General features: G+C 36.5%; 1 protein-coding gene across 24 annotated transcripts in view; it reads left to right on the top strand.

Moving 5' to 3' along the window:
• The window catches only part of LINGO2 (leucine rich repeat and Ig domain containing 2), a 485,467-nt gene that overhangs the window by 309,321 nt on the left and 152,913 nt on the right, over positions 1-23,233 (top strand). For 7 of the 24 annotated variants that reach the window (XM_072921843.1, XM_072921846.1, XM_072921844.1 and 4 more), the window contains exon 3: positions 2,851-2,891. The exons of 2 other annotated variants lie outside the window; for them this stretch is intronic. The gene's annotated coding sequence lies outside the window, so the exon portion shown is untranslated. Of the gene's footprint in view, positions 1-2,850; positions 3,226-3,283; positions 3,349-4,166; positions 4,281-12,081; positions 21,805-23,233 lie in introns of those variants that run through there. 15 more of the 24 variants (XM_030258399.4, XM_072921852.1, XM_032744375.3 and 12 more) reach the window with 8 other exon arrangements.

Genomic DNA, 23,233 nt, shown 5'->3' with positions numbered 1-23,233 from the left:
TTTTTATATGATTTTCAGAGGATCAGCAAAATAGAAACTGTGGCAAAAGGCTGCTCTTTCAGCAGAGAATGAGGGCTTCTTTGCAATGTGGGGACACAAGAACTACAACATGACAGCCCTTGACAGAAATTTCTACTTAAAAACAAAGGCTGTAAATCCTTCACCAATTGACTGTCATACTTTGGATACTTTATGATTCATCACAGTGCATCTTGTTCTGTCATTAATACACAGTTCAATGTCTCAACTCCATCACTGGAATAACTTTGTTTCTAAGAGGTTTTCAGTCATAACTAGCAGACAAAAGAAAATCCAGTCCATAGCCCATTGCTCCTTAGAATAAAGTAATCCCACCACCTGATGTATTGATATATGTATCTGTCCTTTTGTTTTACAAATTAGAATGTCTATGTTTGCATTTAAACAAACTGTGCCAGAGAATTAATTAATAGTTCTTGATATGAAATAAATTGACTAGGTACATGAAGTATGTTGGTCTCTTGTGAGATAGTTCTAAGCATATGAAAATTGTGGTAGTTTTTTAATCAAATAAATATTTCAGAATATATGTACATTTCAACAAGTGATGTTCCTTAGTGAAATTTAGTGTAGTCATCACTGAAGGATGTCAGCTACTTTCTCATCAGTGATTAATAGAGGTGCTAGTCTTGGCTTCAATGTCATTGTGTTAACAATCCAAGAAATATATCATTGTCAAAAATACAGTAATTAGAGGATCAGGACCTGTGAGGTCACTGGTAATCTTTTTCTCTGTTGAATTTGGCTAAGTACAAACCAAGTTGATGATTTTTTTTAACATTAGCTGTTACATCAGCTGAAGTGTAAACCACCATTTCAATCTGAATGATTGAAGAGCATTTTGTAGATAGTATGAAAAAGGGGTTGTGGAATTTTGGGAAAGAACATCATCAAAGTATTTGTTTTGGAATACTGACAAAATCAGAAGCCTGTCATATGTACAGCAGAAAGAAAGTTTTGCAGGAATACACTTGATAATACTTATGTTTATAAGGTGATAGAGACATGCATTCTATTAGGTATGAATTAAAGCTAAAAAATTACATTCTTCTGCTTTATTTCACAGCTGGAGGGAATTTTTTCATGCTGTTGAAAAAAAATATCCATGTATTTATCTGAATAATTCTAGTTCGAAGGAAGATCTGCTTCCTTGAATGTAATGTATTTGTTTCAGGTTCATTTTTGAGACTATTAATTCAAATAATTAAATTTTAATTTTGGGTGGTTGTTGTTTCATTTTGTATTTTTTTATATTTTATTTTTCTGCAACAATACTTATCTAAATTGATTTTTTTTGTATTCAGGTTAATTCAATTGAAAATATTTGTCTGAAATTTCAGTGTCTTTATACTTAATAAATAGCTGGCATGTTTACCTGTACAGACAAATATATAATTAATGAGAAAACTATAATTTTGGTACAACAAAAAATCAGTACTTATCTCTAATATGACACAAGACAGGTTTTTAAAGATGATGAAATATACTTTTCCTTGTGCTAGCCAATAAAGCAACTGCTGTAGAGACAAAGTTAATCTGATTCTTAAGCCACTGGGATGACTTTTACAACGAACATTTAATGATATGAACATAAAGGAAATTTCTTGGGTCCTACAGCTGTGTTTAGCTATAAAATCTGTGAAATTAGGGTGAATAGGATGGTTTCATTATCTATATTGTAATAAGGCAAGCTTTGTAGTAGAGTAACAGTAGAGTACTTGGACTATAGCTTTATCATATTTCAAGGGTGGCAGTTAAATTCACAATTACAGAAAATTGGATGTGGCAAGTCCAATATTTTATGAATTAATATATTTGCAAAGGGATGAGGAATAACCAAATATTTTCAGGCAGTATTTTAAAAATTATGTGCCAATGCAATATACATAAATATACAAGGCTGTATAGATTTACAGAAGTATACGTTTATAAATATACATCCAGAGTAGAACAAGGGATGGCAAGGACACACCATAATAGGAGTATTCTTCTCTCAAAAAAAAAAAAGCAAGTTGAATTGTCTGTTTAACAGGGCTTTGATATCTTGAACTCAAGGGGGCAAGATACCTAAATACAATAAATTTCTATTACTTTTCTGAAATCACTGCACAAATAGAAGAGCAAAGGATATATCCCAATGATTACGCCACAACAGAGTATGAGACCCTGTGATGACATTCACCTAACATGTGCAAAACAAAAGTATGGATGAGAAAAGGCTTATCAAGGCAAAAAAATTTGCCTTGGCAAAATAATCTGTTCCCAGTGTTCTGCCTATAATGCTTTATCCAATGTGCTGACACTGGTAATCCAAAAGTCCAGTCATTACATTCTCCTTCATTCCAAAATAGCTGATTAAGAAGTTGGTGCTAGGTATTTTCTTTCTGTCATTTGTGAGATTAGTATTTATTCTTAAACAGTTTGTTAGTTAACTGCTGCTGCAGTAAACAGTGCTGCAGAGGGACTACACAATATTGTTGATAAAATAGTTGCTTTAGAAAATAGTAGCTTTAGAAAGATTTCTTGCTAGGCACACAATACAAAATTAATGGAAATCCAGGAAGGGGGGCTGGGCTGAGGTGGACTGGATAGTATAGTGAACCTTCTTCTTGGGAAACTCAAAAAAGGAATTGAGGGACTGAACAAATTGCACTCATCTCTTGAAGGTAGCTGGGAATCAGACAGGAGCATGCTGCTAAGTACTAAGGGAGCTTGAAAACTGTGCTAAATAAAAGCTCTCAGAGGACAAGGATTTTTATCCTGAAGTGAATTAGTTGTAATAGTTTCAACAGATGAATTTTATTTTCAAAGGTGCTGTGATTGTCTTCAGGACTTGAACCTCCTGTCTTAAGGTATGTTATTTATGATTTCCATAGTAAAAGAACTCAATCTGAGCATGCCTTCTATTGCCGTTTGTACATATGTTGTTTCAAGGCAGTTAAAAATTAAATTGCTTTTGGTCTTATGTTTGCAAATGTTAAAAAATCTTTTTCTCTATATGGAAAATGTATGTATGTATGGGATGTATGTATATTTTGTTCTTTTGCCTGACAAGTGGATAACAGGTCATATATGTCATCATTCTTAAATGGATGAACTAGCTTTAAAAAATGTATGGACTTAAAAGTTTTGTTCTGTTTTGTGGTTTACATTTGTAAATCATGAGATCTGAAAAAGAAAGAAAAATGCAATCTCTGCATGATTATATAAAACTTTCTTTACTAAGCCTTCATTTTGTCAATAGTGTATCAACGGTCATATTCCTGTAACTCATGATTTGAGAACCTCATCTTTCCATTTTTTTATAAAGTAAGGTGCTAGATGCAACACTGGATGGGTAAAAAGGGAAGGGAATGGGAGTTCTAAGAAGTTGGGAAGTTCCGGGAAGGGAATTTCCGGGAAGGGAATTTCCGGGAAGGGAATTTCCGGGAAGGGAAGGGAATTTCCGGGAAGGGAATTTCCGGGAAGGGAAGGGAATTTCCGGGAAGGGAAGGGAATTTCAGGGAAGGGAAGGGAAGGGAAGGGAATTTCCGGGAAGGGAAGGGAAGGGAAGGGAAGGGAAGGGAAGGGAAGGGAAGGGAAGGGAAGGGAAGGGAAGGGAAGGGAAGGGAAGGGAAGGGAAGGGAAGGGAAGGGAAGGGAAGGGAAGGGAAGGGAAGGGAAGGGAAGGGAAGGGAAGGGAAGGGAAGGGAAGGGAAGGGAAGGGAAGGGAAGGGAAGGGAAGGGAAGGGAAGGGAAGGGAAGGGAAGGGAAGGGAAGGGAAGGGAAGGGAAGGGAAGGGAAGGGAAGGGAAGGGAAGGGAAGGGAAGGGAAGGGAAGGGAAGGGAAGGGAAGGGAAGGGAAGGGAAGGGAAGGGAAGGGAAGGGAAGGGAAAGAATTTACACTCTCAGAAATAAGTTAACAACTTAAATAAGGGTATGTGGTGTTTAGTTGACAAATGGGGTTAAAACACAACACTGGTTTAGTGCCCTTCCTTCCTGCCTGTGTGCCTACCTGGCTCCCTCCCTTCCTACCCTGCCTCCCTCCCTCCCCTCCCTTTCTCCCCTCCCTTCCTCCCCTCCTTCCTGGAGTCCAAGAGTCCTGAATTCCTGGAGTCTATCCTTCCCTCCTTCCCTCTTTCTTTTTCAGGCTGATTACTCTAGTGTTATAGAACAGTGAAGATTTTTAATATCCTTTGAATGCCCTTGAAAACAAACTAGTCCTTTTTAGTGGGATCCAGGATGCTGCTGAATTAAGATTGAGGTATTTATTACATCGACTTTTGTTTCATCATACACTATAGCTCTAAAAAGAACTCCAAACCTGTAAGAAGAGATTGTGATGGCATCATCACCATACTTTCTATTCTGAAAGTTCTCACTCTTTTTTCCAAGCACCTTTAAACTTTTTTCTTTGTTTTGTTGCTGTGCTACCTCTTAAATCACTTCTGTCACAAACCCATAGAAAGGTCTCAAAATTCAGAACGAGCATTTAAAGCAAGTAGTCAGAACTGATATTATATTGCATCCATGTTATTTTCTCTTCGCTAGCTCTTTTTCCCCACCCTTTGTCTGCACTCTTGATTTAAACATTAAACCCTTGGGTTAGTTAATGGTCCATACCATTTATACGGTAAGATGCAGCATGAAACTCCTGTTATGATGCCCTCTTTTTCCATTAGAACTATTAAAAAATTATGAGGAAAAAAAATGGAGTGAGAGATTAATATCTCCCCAGAGTTTATACAGATTAAACAAAAGAGCAGGTCTCCACATCTCCAATTTATTTTTTCTTTGAGGCCTAGGCATTGTCATGAAATTGCTAAGCAAGACTAGCAAAATGCTAATACTGCAATTAGCAGTGTAATTCTCAAACCTGAGTGGCATTTCAGGCCATAACAGAGTCTAAGCTCCCAACACATAAAGAAATAGCAGAGTGCTGTTACCAGTAATATCATGAAGTTTCTCATATACAGAAATTGGATTCTGCTTCAATGAAACATTCCTGAACAAAGAAAATGAAAATTGCACTTCATTTATTTTGTTTCCATGATGGTGGAAATGCAACAGAATGTATAGGCTTATTTTGCATGCCTTGATTGTTTGATTTTGCTAGCCCCTACTTAGCAGCGTACTATTAGGTTTTTATTCTGTGGATATTCTCCAGAAAGGTATTCTCCAGACTTTACCCTTACTTTCTCTCCAGTATTACCTCAGTTCCCTTTCAAAAATTGGAAAGCAGTTATGGTAAAAATGAACAAGTAGAGAATGAAATGGATGTTAAATATTAAACCTGTCTATTTAAATAGGATTCTGGGGGGTGAGACATAGTGGCATGTCCTTGTGCAGATTCTATATTCAAATGCCAGTTTTGTTGAATATCCATGACTTCAAAAGTCACAGCTAATAGCCTTGCATGAAACCCACTGTCTTAGCAAAGTAAAGACAAAATAAACTTCCTCTTTTTTTACTGTTGTAAGAGAATATATTATTATAACAGCGTTTACACTGATGCATCTCAAAGTACTGTGAAGTAAACAGCTGTTGATGATTTTTTTCATTCATTTAACCATTTTATAGGACTTCATGGAATCACAGAATTGATGAGGATGGTAGGCATCTCTGGAGATAGTCCAGTTCAGAGCCTTTGCTCAAAGCAGAATGAACTAGAGTAAGTAACTTAGGACAATGTACAGTCAGATTTTGAGTATCTTCAAGGATGGCAAACTCACAGTCTCTGGGGAATTTACTTCAATGTTCAAACAACATCACAGTAGAAATTATTTTCTTATATTTAGACAGAATTTCATTTATTTCAGCTTGCCGTTGTCTCTTGTCTTGCCACTTGGCACTTGTGCAAAGAGTTTAACTTCATCTTCTTCAGTTGCTCCAGACATATATTTATACACATTAATAAGATTTCCCCAAGCCCTTTTTCTCCATGCTGGAGAGCCCCAGCCACTGTCAGCCACTACTCATGTAAGACAAGCTTCAGTTCACAATCTTTGTGTCCTGTGCTGAAGTTGCTCTAGTGTGTTCTGTTGTTTTGGAGAGGGCAGAGCTGTGCACAGCCCCCTCAGTCTGTCTCACCAGATATAAGCAGCGGTGAAGGACCAGATGCTTCGATCTGCAAGAAATACTTCTGCTAATGCAGACCCTGTTTGCTGCAATAGTAACATGCTGGAATATGATCAGCTTGTCTCCCAGGAACTCCAGGTTCTTCTCTGCAGATCTGGTTTCCAGTCAGCCAACCCCCATCATGCAGTTATGCTGAAAGTATTCTTCCTCCCCAGGTGTAGTGTTTTGCATTTCCCTTTACCAAACTGCATGAAGTTCCTGTTTACACATTACTCCAGCCTATTAATGACCTCTAAAAAGCAGTAGATCCATCTGATATACCAACCATTCCTTCCTGTTTTGTATAATCTTCAAATTACTGAAAGAAAACTCTTGTTAACTTCTATATGTGGTGGTGGAACACCCCTGAGCCTTGCAGAGATGATCCTTGAAAGACAATCATATTTTCCCCAAAAATGTAAGGAAAAAAAGTGACAGTAAACACAAGTGGGTCTGCTAAAAGAACTCTTCAGAAGATGACAAGAGTAATTCATAAATTTTTTTTTTGCTTTTGCTGTTCACGGTGATCTAATTTCATTTTTGAGCTCTCCTGATCTAAAACTCTGCCACGAATTCTGAGTCAAAAATTACTGACAAGCAGTGGATGTTATCAGTGTTCAGCCTTTCCTTTTCTGAAAAATTAAAACTTTTTGAGTAGTCAAGGTATAACTTCTTTTCAGCACCTGGGATATGAACACAAAATTGGAGTCCTGTGCTAGGTGAGTTGCTTTTCTAGAAATATCAGATGCTATACACACAGTGCAATTACAGATAGTTTGCTATATTGTTTCACTGCTTGCCCACTTTGTGTTTTTTCTTAATTAATTCAAATAAATCCTCCTAAATTCTCATTACATCACTGCTTAATATTTCTTCCTCGGGATTTCTCTACAGACCTCAGATCCTCATCTATTTATGTTGGTATCTTCTTGCTCTGTTAATTTTTATGGTGGATCTGACCTATGAAACATAATTGTCAGGTGTCATAGTTTAACCCTGACTGGCAACTAAGCCCGGGATAGTCAGTCCTTCATGCCCTCCTGAAGGGTAAAAGTCATTAAATATTTGTGGATTAAGATAAAGAGAGTTCATTAGGTAAAGCAAAGGAAAACAAGGAAATTATTCACTACTTCCCATCCACAGGAGGTTCAGCAATCTCCAGAAAAGCAGGGCTGCACTATGCCTAATTAGGTAGACAAATGCCATTTCTCCAAATCTCCCCTCCCTTTCTTCTTTTCCCTCCAACTTTATATGCTGAGCCTGATGCCATGCAGTATGGGATATCCCTTGGGTCATTTGGGGTCAGCTGTCACCTCCCAGCTTTCTGTGCACCCCTCAACCTCCTCACTGGTGGCATAGGTGAGGAGTAACAAAGACCTTGTGTCATAGCATTGCTCAGGAGTAGCAAAATATGCCTGTGTTATCAATACTGTTCCCAGAACAAATGCAAACAAAACCACATACTAATTACTAGGGAGAAAACTAATCCTGCCAGCCAAAACCAGCCAAATGGGATGAAACATACCTCTTCTTTCACTTTTTTTTCCCTACTCTCTCTTCAGAGCTTAATTATTTATAGGATATCTTGCAAAGACACCAGTGGCCACATATTTGACTTTTTATCATTGCAATCTCTTGATATGTCTCAGCCAGTTCTTGCCTTGCACACAGTCTATATTCTTTGTCTTTCTCTTCCCTTGTTTCACCCTCCAATCCAGTGAAAGATGGCTTTCTGAAGGAGAAATTTTCCTTTGTGGTGTCCTGAACTAACAGGTCATCCGAATTTGTTAGCTTGCTAGTGGGAATTTTGCCTACTTCTCCATCTATTAGTATTTAGAGATAAGTACCTACCCTCATTGGGTTAAGCACCATTCCTATCTACTTTTTCTACTCTAGATTGTTCTAATCTTAAGCAGTTTTCTTTTTCTTTTGACATGAAAATTGGCTGGAGAATAAACTTTCTAAGACAATTTGAGGTATTAGAAAGCAGGCATTACAGCACTGGACACATTTGGAGGATTCTCCTCTAGTCATATGTGTATCATGAAACTTTACAAGAAGGTATTTATTCTATCCGGATGATACACATTAATTGCAACATATACTTCCTAGGTAATAGATAGATGTCACTTTTCCTTGCACAAACTTGTATGCCTCATGCCAATTACTGGAACTCCTTTTGTGGTCCTAGAGGGCCATGTAAATGAGTTTCTGGTGGTTGTATTCACTGAGAGCCCACAAAACTGTAAGTGGCCCTGCCTTAAACTTTTCTCACAGCATGCACTGTTCTTTCTTGTTACAAAAGCTTTTACACAAAAACCACTTAGATTCCTCATTATCTGTTTATCCACTGGTTCCAGCTACATTTTCATCCTGTGTGTCTACTTTCACATTCCTTTATCTAATTGATTCTTAGTTTTAAGCTTTATCTTGCAACTTCAAGGGAGCTGAAAGTTTCTATTCTCCATGCTCACTATTACTTTAGAGAAGTAAATGATTAAGGTCAGGCATCAGTTCTCATCTTGACCATTTCAGCACAATTTCCCCTTTTCTGACTCAAGAATGCCTCCTGTGTATGCTATTATTAGATTCAAGTTTCTGGAGATTTCAATCTTTATCCCGCATATTACCTTCTGTCTTTGTCACTTACATTAAAGATTAGAGTTGATCATATAACACAGATGCATCCAAATCTTAACTCTTAGTTTCTTTCACTCTAAGATGCAAAAATATCACAAAATTTCAGATAAATATTTGGAGTATTTCACTTTGAACATACACTATCTGAGAATTTTATGAGAATAATTTAATAAAATTTTCCAGCGCATTTCTGGAAGATACTCATAAAACCTTTATTTTTGTTTATACTACTTTAGATGTCTATGATATTATGCTCCTGGAGAAAAATTTCTTGCTGCTCCACGGGAGGTGTTAGGATGGAAATTACCAACAAAGATAAAGCATCCTTTCTCATGTATTTTGAGTTTGATAGTAGATTTATTATGATACATATTAGTGTGTTCCTTCCTCAATCAGTAAAATTCAGTTCTATGTTTGATCATGGAGACCCAGGCATCAATCACTGACTGATCTGTATGCAGTGGATTAGATGGGGAAAAAACCATCAGCACCTCAATGCAACATATTCAGTTGATTTTCAATGTTTTACTAATCTTTAACTTTTCCTGCATTCATCTCACCTAGTGTGTGACGAAAGATAATACTGTAATTCCTGGTCATTTAGTCCAGTACATTCCTAAAAACCATGGATATGGTTGCTCTTCCATTTGAAGTACTGAATGGTAAATTTTTTATACTTGGAAACTGTTTTTCATGGTATTGCATTATGCTTTATATGCACTGAACTCTCACTTCCAAACTGAGCAAAGTGCAAACCTTTTTTTTTTTTTGAAACACTTTCTCTTTGTGCAACTTTTAGTACATGCTAATGACTAATGAAGGCTGAGCAACAGTTTCTCTTTTGATCCACTCGTTTTACTTCAGTTGTTGCAGGCTAAAATGTAGGCTGCAGGTTTTGATTTATTTAGGAGCAATACTATATGTTAACTTTTGAAATATTTGCAAAACTAATTTTACTATAATTTTCTTTCAGATGTTTCTTAATGCGGATAGAATGTTTTGGTTTTTTTTTATCTTACATACATATGCATGGAACTAACATCTGCGTGCACATTTTCCTGCTCTCTTTTAAAAACCATATGCAACACTTGTGGAAGGTGAACATAGAGAATATTTGAGATGTTTAGGAGTAGTACTCTTTAAATTTCAACAAGGACTGAAATAAAAATTTTAGGCTCTTAACAAAAACGTAGATCGGTATATCACCTGGATGAACTTACTTTATCTGAGTGCCATTTTGTATTCTCGGTAATATCTGTTCATTGGTCTAAACATTTCAGTGACAGAGAAAAGATGGAAAAACAGCTTAGTTAAGTAAACTCATCTAAATTATTCATCCTTTTCGTGAAGGAGGTAGGTGCACTGTCATTTAAACTCTGAAAAAAAAAAAATAGCCAGAATGTAAAAGAAACGTCCTCTTGAATTCTAAGTAATATAAGAAGTGTCTGAGAGAGAAGGGGTTGTTTACCCCAGTAAAATGAAAGATCTTATAATTCTCTACAAGTACATGAAAGGAGATTGTGGAATGATAGGGCTTAGCCTCTTATCCCAGAAAACCAATGACAGGATAAGAGAACATAGTCTTGAATAGCTCCAGATAAGATTCAGGTTAGATGTCATGGAAAGGGTTGGTAAGCACTGGAACTGACTGCCTGGGGCAGTGGTGGAGACACAATCCCTGCAGGTATTCTAGAAATGACTGGACATGGCACTCAGCTGTATGGTATAGATCAATCAAAGGTTGGACTCTATGATCTTGGTGGTCTTTTCCAATGTAAATCCAAAAATAACAGAATATGACAAGGTGGAAGTGACCCACAAGGATTGTCAAAGTCCAGCTCCTGGCCCTGCACAGAACATACCCAAGAGTCACACCATTAGCCTGAGAGAATTGTTCAAAAGCTTTTGCGCTCTGTCAGGCCAGCTTCTCTGAGGTCCCTGTTCCAGTGTCGAAGTACCCTCTGAGTGAAGAACGTCTTCCTGATATCTAACCTAAACCTCTCCTGACACAACTTCAGGCCATTCTCTTTTGTCCTGTTACTGCTCACCACACAGAAGAGATCAGTATCTGCTGCTCCTCTTCCTCTCATGGGGAAGTTGTAACTGTAATGAGGTCACCCCTCAGTCTCCTCCAGGCTGAACAGACAAAGTGACCTCAGTCACTCCTCATATGGCTTTGTCTCAAGGTCTTTCACCCTCTTCATTGACCTCCTTTGGACACTCTGTACTGGCTTTACATCTTTCTTATACTGTGGTACCCAGAACTGCCCCCAGAACTTGAGGTGAGGCCTCCCTAGTGCAGAGCAGAGTGGGACAATCCCCTCCCTTGCCTGGCTGTGATGCAGTGCCTGATGCCCCCCAGGACATGGGCAGCCCTTCTGACTGCCAGGGCATGACAGACTCGTGTCCAACTTGCCACCGACCAGGACTCCAGGTCCCTTTCCACGGCACTGCTTTACAGCATCTCATTCCCTAGTGTATGCATAAACCCATGATTGCCCTCTTCCATGTGCAGAATCAGGCACTTGCCATTGTTGAACTTTATATTTTTGAAGATTGCCCAGCTGTCTTATTTGTCCAGGACTCTCTTCAGTGTCTTTCTGCCTTAGGGAGAGTCAGCAGCCTCTCCTAATTTTGTATCAACTGCAAACTTAGAATCCATTCTAGTCCTGTGTCCACACAGCTAATGAAGAAGTTGAAGAGCACAGGACTGCAGATGGAGCCCTGTGAAAGGCAACCAGTGACGTCTCCTGAGTATAATATCTAATGTCGCCACATTCACTGTAACGATTTGTGCCTGACCTGTGAGCAAGACACACAGACCTGTGATTGCTCACCTATGTCATGATATGTTAATCCAGCTGTGTGCTGGCTATTTTGTCCAGAAGATTTCTGTGAGACACTGTACCAAAAGCTTTACTGAAAGGCAAAATTATTACATCAACTGTCATCTCTTGATCAACTGGGTGGGTTACCTTGTTATAAAAAGAAAAAACATTTGACAAGCAGGACTTTCCCCTCAAGAAACCATGCCGGTTACTATGTCATTCAGGTGTCATTCAGTTTTTCAATGTCTCCCAGAATAATCTTCTGTATAACCTTACCAGGCAGTGAAGTGAGGTTGACAAACCTGTATTTTCCAGTCTCATTCTTCTTGCCCTTTATAAAGATTAGAACAATGTTCCTCAGCTTCCTGTCAACTGGGACCTCTCCAGATTCTCAAGACCATTCAAAAAATCATCAAGAGAGGCTTTGCAATGAAATCAGACAGCTCGATTAACTATTTTTGAATTATTTTCTTCCTACAGTGGTAAGCTGTGAGTTTCCAGGCCACAAGTTGGGCAACTCTCTGGGGGCTCCCCTGGCAGCGGAGACCCTCCTGGAGCAGTTCTGTGTCAGGAACGAGAGACTCATTGGACTTTTTCGGTCTTCAGCTTTTGTTTATTGTTATCTTATCAAAACTTCAGCACACTGCACCAGACTCTGTGTGCATGAAAAACAGCACAAAAATGGCTAACAATCTCTTGTTACAAGGACTTTTAAGTCTAATCAAAAACTAAGCTACTAATTTAGAAATGACACCTAAACTCTAACCCAATAACTGACCCCTAAAGACACGCAATGTGTATTTTTCTACCCAATTACAAGATACCACCTAAACCCAAGAAGGAAGAGCAAGAAAAAGAAAGAAGAAAGGAACTCCAGACAATACCCTGTACCCTCCATCTTGTATCCATCTCTAACACACTAAAATTCCTCAAACTTAAATTTCTCACACATGTGACATACTACACTACTATCTACAATCTCTACAATCTATTTCACACTTTCATGGTTTCTAGCTTACCTTGAGGATTTAGAAGTCTTCTCCATGAATGAAGGTCAAAGTCAGTGCTCCCCTGGGGGTCAGGACACCCCAGAGCAGACAGAGAAATATTCCCAATGCATTGAGTTTTCACAGTAAGCAGCATTTCTGTATTCCTCCTACACCAGCTGATGTTGCTCCCACTTACACCTTCCTTTTTTTGCCTTATCTCTAAAAGATCCCTGTCAGTCAGGCTGGCCTTTTGTCCTGCTTGCTTGAGTTCTGACACTCTGGAATTCCCTGTTACTGTGCCCTTCAAAGATGATGCTTAAAAAGTGTCCAGTAATGACTGACTCTAGTGACTAGAAAAGCACTTTTCCAGGGACATTCCTCATTCACTCCTTGATTAAAAGTGGTTCTGTGAATTATTGACAGGTACCTCTAAATGCTAGCAAATTTTTTCAAGAAATATTGCAGCTATACAGAAGCAGAGTTCTAGATAAATATTACAACCATCTTTCAATATACCCCCTGAATTCTTTGCTTTCATTACTTAGTAAAGAGAAGAGCCTACTATTGCTATAAGTTTGCATTACATTGTCCAGCTGGGTGTTACAATTTTCCTTTAAAGATACTGAACAAACTGGTACTGAGCAAAGCTCTCATAGAACAAGTAACTATAATGGTACTGAAAGATTTTCATGACCTTTCTCAGATAAGATCTTGTTTGGTTCAGAAGATACTAATTTTGAAGTTCAAATGAGAAAAGACTTACAAGTTTATGTCTGAAAATCTGCAATTTTTTTTTAAAAAATATAAATATTAGTTCTTATTCTTGACAGCTTTAATAAGTCAATAAGTGCAAGATAATACCATATACTAAGCTGAAATATGTTTTCTGGAACATGAGCCTCTCAGTCCCCATCTTGTTCATGAAGTGATATTGACGGTTTTATAGTCCTTTATAATGTAGTCATTGATTAAGTGCTCGTATTTCCTTATACAAAGAAGTGGTTGAGTATATTTCTATAAAAATGTAAGAATATCTGCATTTTCCAGGTCTGTTTCAAGCATTCTGGGTGTGGTGCCAAGAGAGATGTTGTTGTCCGTGACAGGTTGGGCTTGTAATGATCAAGTGCTGTATTTTGACTTCACTCAGTGGCTAGAAGATTTGTGGGGTAAATAGAAACTGTTGGACTTTTAAAAGACTTAAACAGATAAGTCTATTGAAATAGGTCTTTTTATTGACTGTTTTCAGGTTTATTCAATTGCAAGTTCTATCTGTCCAAAAAAATCTATTTCACAATCACAAATGCAAATTACTTTCACAGTTTTAGTTCTGAGCAGCTCTTTATTTTGTGAATAAACTGTTTTCTTTAGAGAAAACTTTTTTTTGACAAAAGGGAAGATCATGAACACTGTATGTTGCTGTATGTTGCTGTAGCTTTTACCTTTTCAAGTCAAAATCTTGAAAACTATGCAAGAACACAGCACTCTGGTAAAAACTAAATCTAAGAATCAAGACAATGTGTTAAGCTAAGACTCTACCAGTTTATGGGTGATTTTCTCCTTGGTAAAGAATAAGAAGTGATATATTATTAACCAAATCTAGTCAAAGCTGTCCTGAAGCATGTCTAGGGCAGCAGTAGATACTACTGAACAAATTCCAAGCTTATGCCAATGTGAGTTGTACCATAAAAATATAGTTTGGCTCAGGAGACTTCAGAGCAGTGTTCAGGTGATGCTATACCTTATGATCTGGACTGTACAAATTCCAGACATGACCCCATGGGTAAAAGACAGCCCAAATAGAAGAACCGAAAACTGTCTTCACGTCAGTTTCTCCAGACTTCTAGGTTTGGAGTATACTCAGATAGATGCAGGTCAGCTATATCTGTATCTATTTCACACACTACCACTGTGTTTTGCCTGTTTTCAGAAAAAAATACAACAGAATTATTTTTGCAACTGTCAGGAAAAGTACATATTGACCACTTACTGCTGCAACTGAATTATTCTCTCACATCAAAACTAGTAATTTAATTAATAGATTTTTAACATATTTCAGTATTTAATGTGAAAAACTAAAAAAAAACCAATAAATTTTAAAAATAAAAGGGAAAAAGATAGACAAGTGACTGAAATGTGACGAACAATTTCATAACACAATGTTGCAACTCATCATCCCTATCATAATTGGGGAATTTTCATGCTGATATATAGTGAAAAGAAAAGTGTTTAAAATAGCAACAAATATGGGATTGTATATGTATATATGTGTTTCTAGTTTCACTTTATTTTCCTGTAGAAATCTACAGCCTTGAAAAATATTCTTCTCGTGTGTCTGTATTTCTCATGGTAGCTTTATTCTGGTGGTACGAATGGGCAGCTGGATCAGAATTGGTATTCAGGATCCTGTTGCAACAGGATTGTTTATGCTTCACTAATATTTATCTCTTTAAGTCTAAGATTTTTATCCATTTATTTATTTTTAAAATAAAGTGTTTATAACATTTAATTGAAGGGTTAGCTATTAAATAGACATCAACAGTGATGACAGAAGTCAAAGTTTTTGAAGTGTGTAGTATGTGGAACACAAAAAGCAAAACTCATATGCAATTCTTATTTTGACTTTCAGAAAGCATTACTTTTTCTCTTTGCTGTCCCACATTTGTAGTAGTCTTTTGTGGTCTATACTGTAAAAGCTAAGTACATTTAAACTGTTAATACTTTTGTTGTCTCAATAATGGTTCAAACTTTTCACCATTTAAATCATCGGATAAACTCTTTCCAGCTTTCTATGATGCTCTTTTGACTGAAAATAGATCAAAAATTAGGAGCTCTACAAACAACTGCTGGGAGAAATATTTTCTCATAAATCTTAAATTGCTTTACTACTAGCCAATTAACTTACGAAAAATACTCTAAGAAGCAGTGGGAAAGTTAACTGCCAAATCAAGATCTTCCTATTATCTTCTCAAATCTTGCATGGTGGCACTGTGGCACAGGGCTATTGGTATCCTATCAAGGCCCAGTGCACTTTTAGGGAGTGGAGGGTGAACAAGGGTAACCTTGGTCATCTAATGAACAACTAAAATATTTTTGTTAGAGACTATTTTCAGTACATGGAAGCTTAAAACAATTATTCAAACAGTAAAAATAAAGCACTATTTTTTACAGGTTTATTTTTTGTGGGACCTTTTGCAGGGAAAACTTGTTTTCTGTTTTGATTTGGATTGGTTTTTACTTTAATTTAACGGCAATTTTGCTAATGTATGAGAAGTCTGTCAGTATATTTCCATGCTGTTTTTAGCCTCCTATGACATGGTTATAAAATGATCCTAGCAAGTTCATACCAGTCCACCTTATTCTGTTTTCAATAAATAGTATTTATCTTTTAAAGTTTCTGCACAACAGAAATTTAAATATAATACAAATACACATGGCAACTCAGGATATTTCCATAAGTATTAATAAAAATGAAAATGTTCCAAAATTTATTGAGTTCATATCATGAAAGCTTTATATTTGCCATTCACAACAAAGGCTGAATATGCTATGTAAACTAGCTAACTGTACTGCAATTTCTAGAAAGACCTGGAGGCAATTGTGTGTTTTACATCTGGAGGCTTTGAGTGACTGATAATACCATGTCTTTCCTTCAGGGCAATTATGCACGTACAACAGACTGATAGCTCCAAGTTAATCTAGGGCTGTTTACAAAATGAAGTGAGAAGTGAGCATATCTGGGAGTTCAGGGATGAGTTGATCAAGCTTTTGACTGCTCCAGTGATTTATAGAGGATATTCTGAGCTTGACAGACTTGGAACTGTTACTACAACTTTGTTTCTCTTTGATTTTTCTTCATCCAATCTTTTTCTTCATTCAATTTTTTTTCTTTTTCTTTGGAAATTGTGTATTTTTAATAATTCTCTTAAGTTAGTTGTGATTTCTTGAATTTAGTTTAGAGGCTGTTGTCTTCTTGGAATAAAAGGCTCCTAAGCCATGTTAATACTTGAAAAGATAGTGTTCATTTCTATCTAAGGTGTTCTGTGATTTTCAGTGGTAGAAAAAGGTCGTTAAAAGATTGTGTCCTTTAAGAATCAGAAAGAAAAAAAACCCAAACATTAAATCCTTTGTATTTTTAATTTTAATTGTCTTTTTATTGTTAGTCACATCTTTAGATTTTTGAAGCTATAATGATAAAGACTTCTTGAAAGAAAACAGGTGTCTATAAATCTTTTTCCTTTTCCATTTGAGGTCAGGTTATTAATTGCTACAATTATAATAGTTTTAAAAATTATTATAGGTAAAATCTGTTTGCATAGTTAAATCTGGGAAAATCTAGTCAATAGACCTCTGAGAAAAAGTCTTGCTTTTCCTGTGTAAACATTGTGGGAATTTGACTGATAGTATACTGATCCTTTCATTGATATACCGTCTCACTGGAAAATCAAGTATGATTTATTCCTGTTCTTCTTTTTCTTCTCTACTCTTCTATCCATTTCAGTCTTTTAACAGATTTTTCTACATCTGATAGCTTATGATGCAAGTAAATTGTGTTGTCTGTGATACACAATGGAACTGTCCTGCTTTTCACTATAGCTGGTCCTCCCCAGGAGGGCCCTTAGATTACTTAAATACAACTTTACACAATGGGCCATAGCAGCCCAGAATGGGTCAATAGGGAGAGTTTTGCCTCTTCAAACTCACCCCCATAAGCATTTGTAGAAATGAAACCTCATAACCCTGTTTCTCAAATTTATGTTGCAATTAAAACCAAAATCACTTCTTCTGAATTTTATTTCTCTAACTCAGCTTCTGTCTTGCAGGTTTTATTCTTCTATTCATCATTTTAACATCCTACCAATCAATAAGTTTGAACTGTCTAGCAATTTCAGCAGGGTGACAAAGGAAGTCAAATGTACCAAACACCACCATGTTCCCTAATTAAAAAAAAAATATATTTCCTAGGGAAAGTTACAAAAAATGTAACAGAGGATCTTGCAAAAAGATGAGACAAAAAAAAAGTGTGGAGAAAGGCTTAGGGACATCTTGAGCCAACACAAGTATCGTGCTGACGACAAGAGAAACTAAATCCATATAGCACTGTGATTTTAATAAAGTCTTCCCTGACACAAGTCAAGGTGCAGCTGAATAGCAGAAAACATCCAATGTAGATCAGGTTAGCAATCAAGGCCCTGAATCTTAACATTCTTTTAATATTTTTCAAGTATTTTTAAAATCTGTAAACCCCTTTGAACGTTCATCACTTCAAAGAAATAGATAATTTGGGAAGAAGAGAAAAAATAAAATTAAAAAAAAAGATTAATCACGTGTCAAAGAAAATGACAAGTTGTTTGAGTCATTCCTTCTATTTTCCAACCCTTTGCTAAGGAAAGTGTGGTTAGACAAAAATTTATTTAAGGGTCTCTTCTTATTCCTCCTTTTTCACAGATTGTCCTGTTGGGTTAGATTTCTATCCCACCATAGGCACATTTAAAATGGTCCACTATTTTTCACAGACATTTCTGTACATTACATTGATTAAGGTTGTAGCTCGATTGTCTGAGGATTTTGTCAAATTCAAATGGCACTTTGAATTTCTTTCTTTACCATTCCATTATTTCATTATTCAAGTTTCATGAGAGTTTGTTTTTCTATTCTTATTGGCTGATCTATTGTGACACTGTGAAGAAAACATATATTTGCACATATCTGAGCATTATCCTGTGATGAGATGGGAATGAACAAATGATTGCCTCAGTGTGATGTAGATTGATGATGCTATTCTAGCTGGGGACAGTTCAGTACAGATTGTCAAAGCAAACACACTCAGCAGCCAGTCTACATTGAGGTAAAAAGCTCCTAACCTGGATGTAAATCTCATGGTCTGTCAAATAAACAGTAAACATTTTTAGAACTCTCTAAATGAGCATTGGAAATTATACATTTTAGCAACTTCAGACAAGCTGTCCAAGTTGAACACCCCACTCTTTCTTCCTACAAAAAGGCAGGATGTAATATGGAAATCTTGTAGTATATAGTCATGCAATAAAATCACCTGTTAAATGTCCTTTGCAATCTCTGTATCTTGACAAGTAAAATTTCACATGTCTCATAGCATATTCAGGGTTCCAAAGTTCTGTGAGTAAAAATTACTTATTGAAAAAAAGCTGAAATTATAATAAAAATTAAAATAGAAATAAAAATATAAATAAAAATAGAAATAAAAATAGAAATAAAAATAGAAATAAAAACAGAAATAAAAATAGAAATAAAAATATAAATAGAAGTAAAAGTAAAAGTAAAAGTAAAAGTAAAAGTAAAAGTAAAAGTAAAAGTAAAAGTAAAAGTAAAACTAAAACTAAAAGTAAAACTAAAACTAAAAATAAAACTAAAAATAAAAATAAAAATAAAAACAACTCCATTCTTAATATTGCAATGCAAACTTTTTGCTTGAAACCTATTAATTCAGGGAAGTATATATGTTATTAACGTTATCAAACATCCCACTTAATTGTGAAAGTTAGGATCATGTCTATAAGATATTGTAAGACATTAATACATAAGGTATTATGTGTGAAGTACATTGAACAACAATTTTTCATTTATATTTCAGACATTTCAGTAATATTCAACTGAGATTTCCAGAAACTTGAGAGTAGGATCTGACATTGTTGCTATCCTTGACAATTAATTTACTTCATAGGTTGCTGCAATTAAATTGTAAGTGCTTATTAAGCACAGACTACAATAAGACAATGCTAGTCATCATATCAAATAGCCATTCATAATGAACAAATGTTTAGTAGTAATAGAGTTCAATATTATTGGTTCCTCTCTTTAAAATGGGTTATGCTCAAGGAATGAAAGATCAAAAAAATATTTTTGAGAATACTCCTCCTATTGCAGTGGATCTTGCTTATAACATAAGTGAAACTAAATGTGCAAATGGTAGGTGCAAGTGGTAAAATTGTATATATTCATATTTCATATATTTATATGGACATCTTTATACATTATTCCTGTAAGGATAAAATCACATTCAAAGGCATGCATGACAATGTTAAAAATTCTGCCTACAGACTATATATATTCCTATATATTTACAGAACATAGATTTCATTAAGTGGTGACATGACCTTTGAAATTCCTCTATTTTCTGTGTTGCAGCTATCACAGTACTAATTGTGTTTGCAGTTGAAAGGCAAAGTTATGATTCACTGTAACAAATTATGTCAGATTAGAACATTAGTCTTCCTCTTACTTTCCTGTGGTAGTTTTTCATCTAGCACGGAGGTGGACATGTTGGATTTCTCTTTTTATTTGGGAATGTATTCTACTCTCTAATTCTGTTAGTTCTGTTGCTGCTTCATATAGTGGGGAGAAACAATTCTGGAGTTTCCCCAAAGGTGGAAGTTTCTTCCAACTTAATCAACAGCATTCTGTGTGTTGATCTAGTCTGGATGATTGATGTCCACCCAGGCACTTCCTGACTCCCTCTCCTCAAGAGAACAGATCAGCAAAATAAAATATAAAACCTTATAGGTTGATACAAATACAGGGAATTCATCTACTAGTTACAATCACGGGCAAAGCAGATTCAACTTGGGAACAATTGATTTTATATATGGAAAACTTAAAATGGAGTAGAATAGTGATGAAGAAAGACAAAACTAGACAAACCTAACCTCTCTCTCTCCATTCCCCCGACTTCCCACTTCTTCCCAGGACCAGCTTCACTCCTCCATTCCCAATCCTTCTACCTCCTCTCTGAGTGGTGCAGCCAGATGGAGGATGGAGATTAATCCACAACACTTTATCTTAGTCACTCCTTCTTTGCATTTTTCATGTGCTTCAGCATGGGATATCTATATCACAGAATACCACTCTTTCAGAACTGCTCCAGTGTGAATTCTTTTCACAGAGAAGAGTCCTTCAGAAATTGATTGGTCCAGAGAGGATCCCTCACCAGCCACAACTTCTGCCAGAAGCCCTTCATTTGTATGGACACTTTTCCTGCCAGGAATGTGGCGGAACTTTCTACGCAGCCTCCTTCAGGCACACCCCTGCTATGGAATGGAGTCCTTCGTGGGCTGAAGGTGGATATGTACTCCACTGTGGATCTACATGGTTTGCAGGGGAGGAACTTGCTTCACCATATTCTTTTCCAGGGCTACCAGGAATTTCTTCTCTAGCACCTGGAGCATCTCCTCCTCCCTTCATTCATCGTTCACTGACCTTGCAGCCTACAGGGCTCTTTCACATTTTCTCACTCTTTCTTACAATTTGTCTGCAGGACTTCTTTTACTCTTTCTTAGAAACCTTTTCACAGAGGCACCACCATTATCATGGCCAATGGGCTTAGCAAGGACCAGGTCTGCTCTGCAGTCTACTGGAACATACATTGTTCTGCACTGGCAACCTTGGTTTCTATTCCCAGAAACCAGCCTTGATTTCTATTCTACCCCTGCAGCTCCACAACCATCCAAATGTTGCCACTTATATGGAATGAAAATTTTACTGAGTTGCAATGTAACACGGACCATAATTTGTCCTTGAATATTTAAAGCTTTAGGAAGAAAGAGGAGAACAGCAGAGGTGACAACTTTTTAATTTGTTAAGAACACTGGAGAATAAGAAATTCCATTTCTTAAGCTGATAAGACCTCCCCCTGAGGGCAGAGGTAACTCAGGTTCTTGTTAGTAGATTTCTTGCAGCAGATTAGAATATCTCAGTACCTCCCTGGTGAGCTTTACACCTGAGCCAGTTGTGTAAGGGAGGACATTGGTGTGATTAAAAACATTGTGGTGCCTCAGCAGAGACTGCTTCTTATTTGCCTTCTCTGTTATCTGGATAAAAACCCAGCTTTTGTCCTCCAGTGGTGGGTGTTCAGTTTCTCTGTTGGATGTGGGTCCGAGCTTTCACAACCACGCAAAAACTCTCCTCATGCCCTTCTTTGGGGGCAGGGAGTGCAAACCTGACCTCAGCAAAGCAGCCATTGCATTTTCACATTGACAATTTTTTTAGTCATTAACCATTAATGTTTCAGTATCTCACAGAAACATATGTAGGATAAAAATTATACCATTTTTATAATTTTATACAAAATTCCAGTTTTTGAAACTGTAGATAGTACATTTAGTAGCTTTCAAGTATCTTAGTAATACAGATTACTGAAGTTGCTAACTCCTTAAATGAAAATACATTGTAGAAATATCCGCTGAAAGAAAAGAGAAATTGTGAAGTCAGCATTCCTTAGCTATAAAGGTAAAAAAAATTAGAAGCACCCTGTGCTCAAAATCTGAATTCATACAGATTTTTTTTTATGATTGGGTGTTTTTTATTAAGTCTGTAACAACCTTTTTTTAATATTGATATATGTGCATTACTATCTGTAAGTAGCATATTTTTTTCATATCAAGCCTAATATGTTTCCTGCTTCTATACCATCCTTTAAAAGATTCTCAGATATCATGATGACAAAGTCTTGAGATTTTTATCCTGGATTTTGTTAGAATGACATTTTAAAATAGAAACTTAAGTGTTTGTTCTCTGGGGTTTTTTTGTTCGTGTGATATAGTCATGCTGCTAATCCATTTGGATTTGTGCAATAACCAAGAAGATTTTCTATTTCTCTCTTTTATTATCAGTGAAAAATAATTCCAAGTATTCAGGACTCCCCCATTTAGCAAATTGTATCATATTGATCCTCTGTTAAATTATTATAGCGCATGACAGCACAGCAATTGTAAGAAAGGAATAGGAAGGTTTTTATTTTTGCATTTTAACAATGCTAAGAAATAGATCACATATCATTCTGTTAGCCTGATATATAGGGCCCTCTCCATTCATGTTTTATTTAGTTAAATAGTAATACCTTTACTTTGATCAGAATTATATGAAATATGAGAGAAATTGAAGCTAATCAATATAGCTTCCAACTGAAATAAGTTAAGAATATTCACATGCCACATTTTTTCATCTCAGCTGAGAAGTGGTCATATCTTAAACTGAACTAAGCACATTGTCTATAGTTATATGAATGTAGTGCAGGAAGAAACAGTTCCAGCTCATACCTTATTCAAAAAAAGCATGATTTGTGAACAACAGTCAGTCTCTTCTCCCTAGTAACAATTGATTGGACTATAAGAAGAAGCTTCAAATTGTGCCAGGGGAAGTTTAGATTGATATTTTAAAAAAAAATCTTCTCCAAAAGAGTTGTCAAACATTGAAACAGACTGTCCAGGAAAATGGTTGTCACCATATTTGGAAGTATCTAGAAGTTATATAGATGTTACTTATATACATAATTTAATAATGGACTTGGCAGTGCTGGGTAAACAGCTGGGCTAAATCTTAAACAACTTTTCCAATCTAAACCTTAAATGTCATGTAGATTTCTCTAAGACCTTTGACATGGTCTTCATTTCCAAACTGGGGAAGCATGGATTTGAAGGGTGCACTATTCTGTGGATAAGGAATTGGATGGATGGACACAGAGAGCTGTGGCTAATGGCTCTGTTTCCAGGTGGACAGTGACAAGTGCTGTCCCTCAGGGCTCTGTCCTGGGACCAGTGCTCTTCAGTATTATCATCAATGATGTAAACAGCGGTATTGAGTGTATCCTCAGCAAGTCTGCAGAGGACATG

This window comes from Taeniopygia guttata, chromosome Z (assembly GCF_048771995.1).
Source record: "Taeniopygia guttata chromosome Z, bTaeGut7.mat, whole genome shotgun sequence".
Classification (NCBI taxonomy): Eukaryota; Metazoa; Chordata; class Aves; order Passeriformes; family Estrildidae; genus Taeniopygia; species Taeniopygia guttata.
The sequence above is the reverse complement of the archived record's forward strand: the minus strand, read 5'-3'. Positions and strand labels throughout refer to the sequence as shown.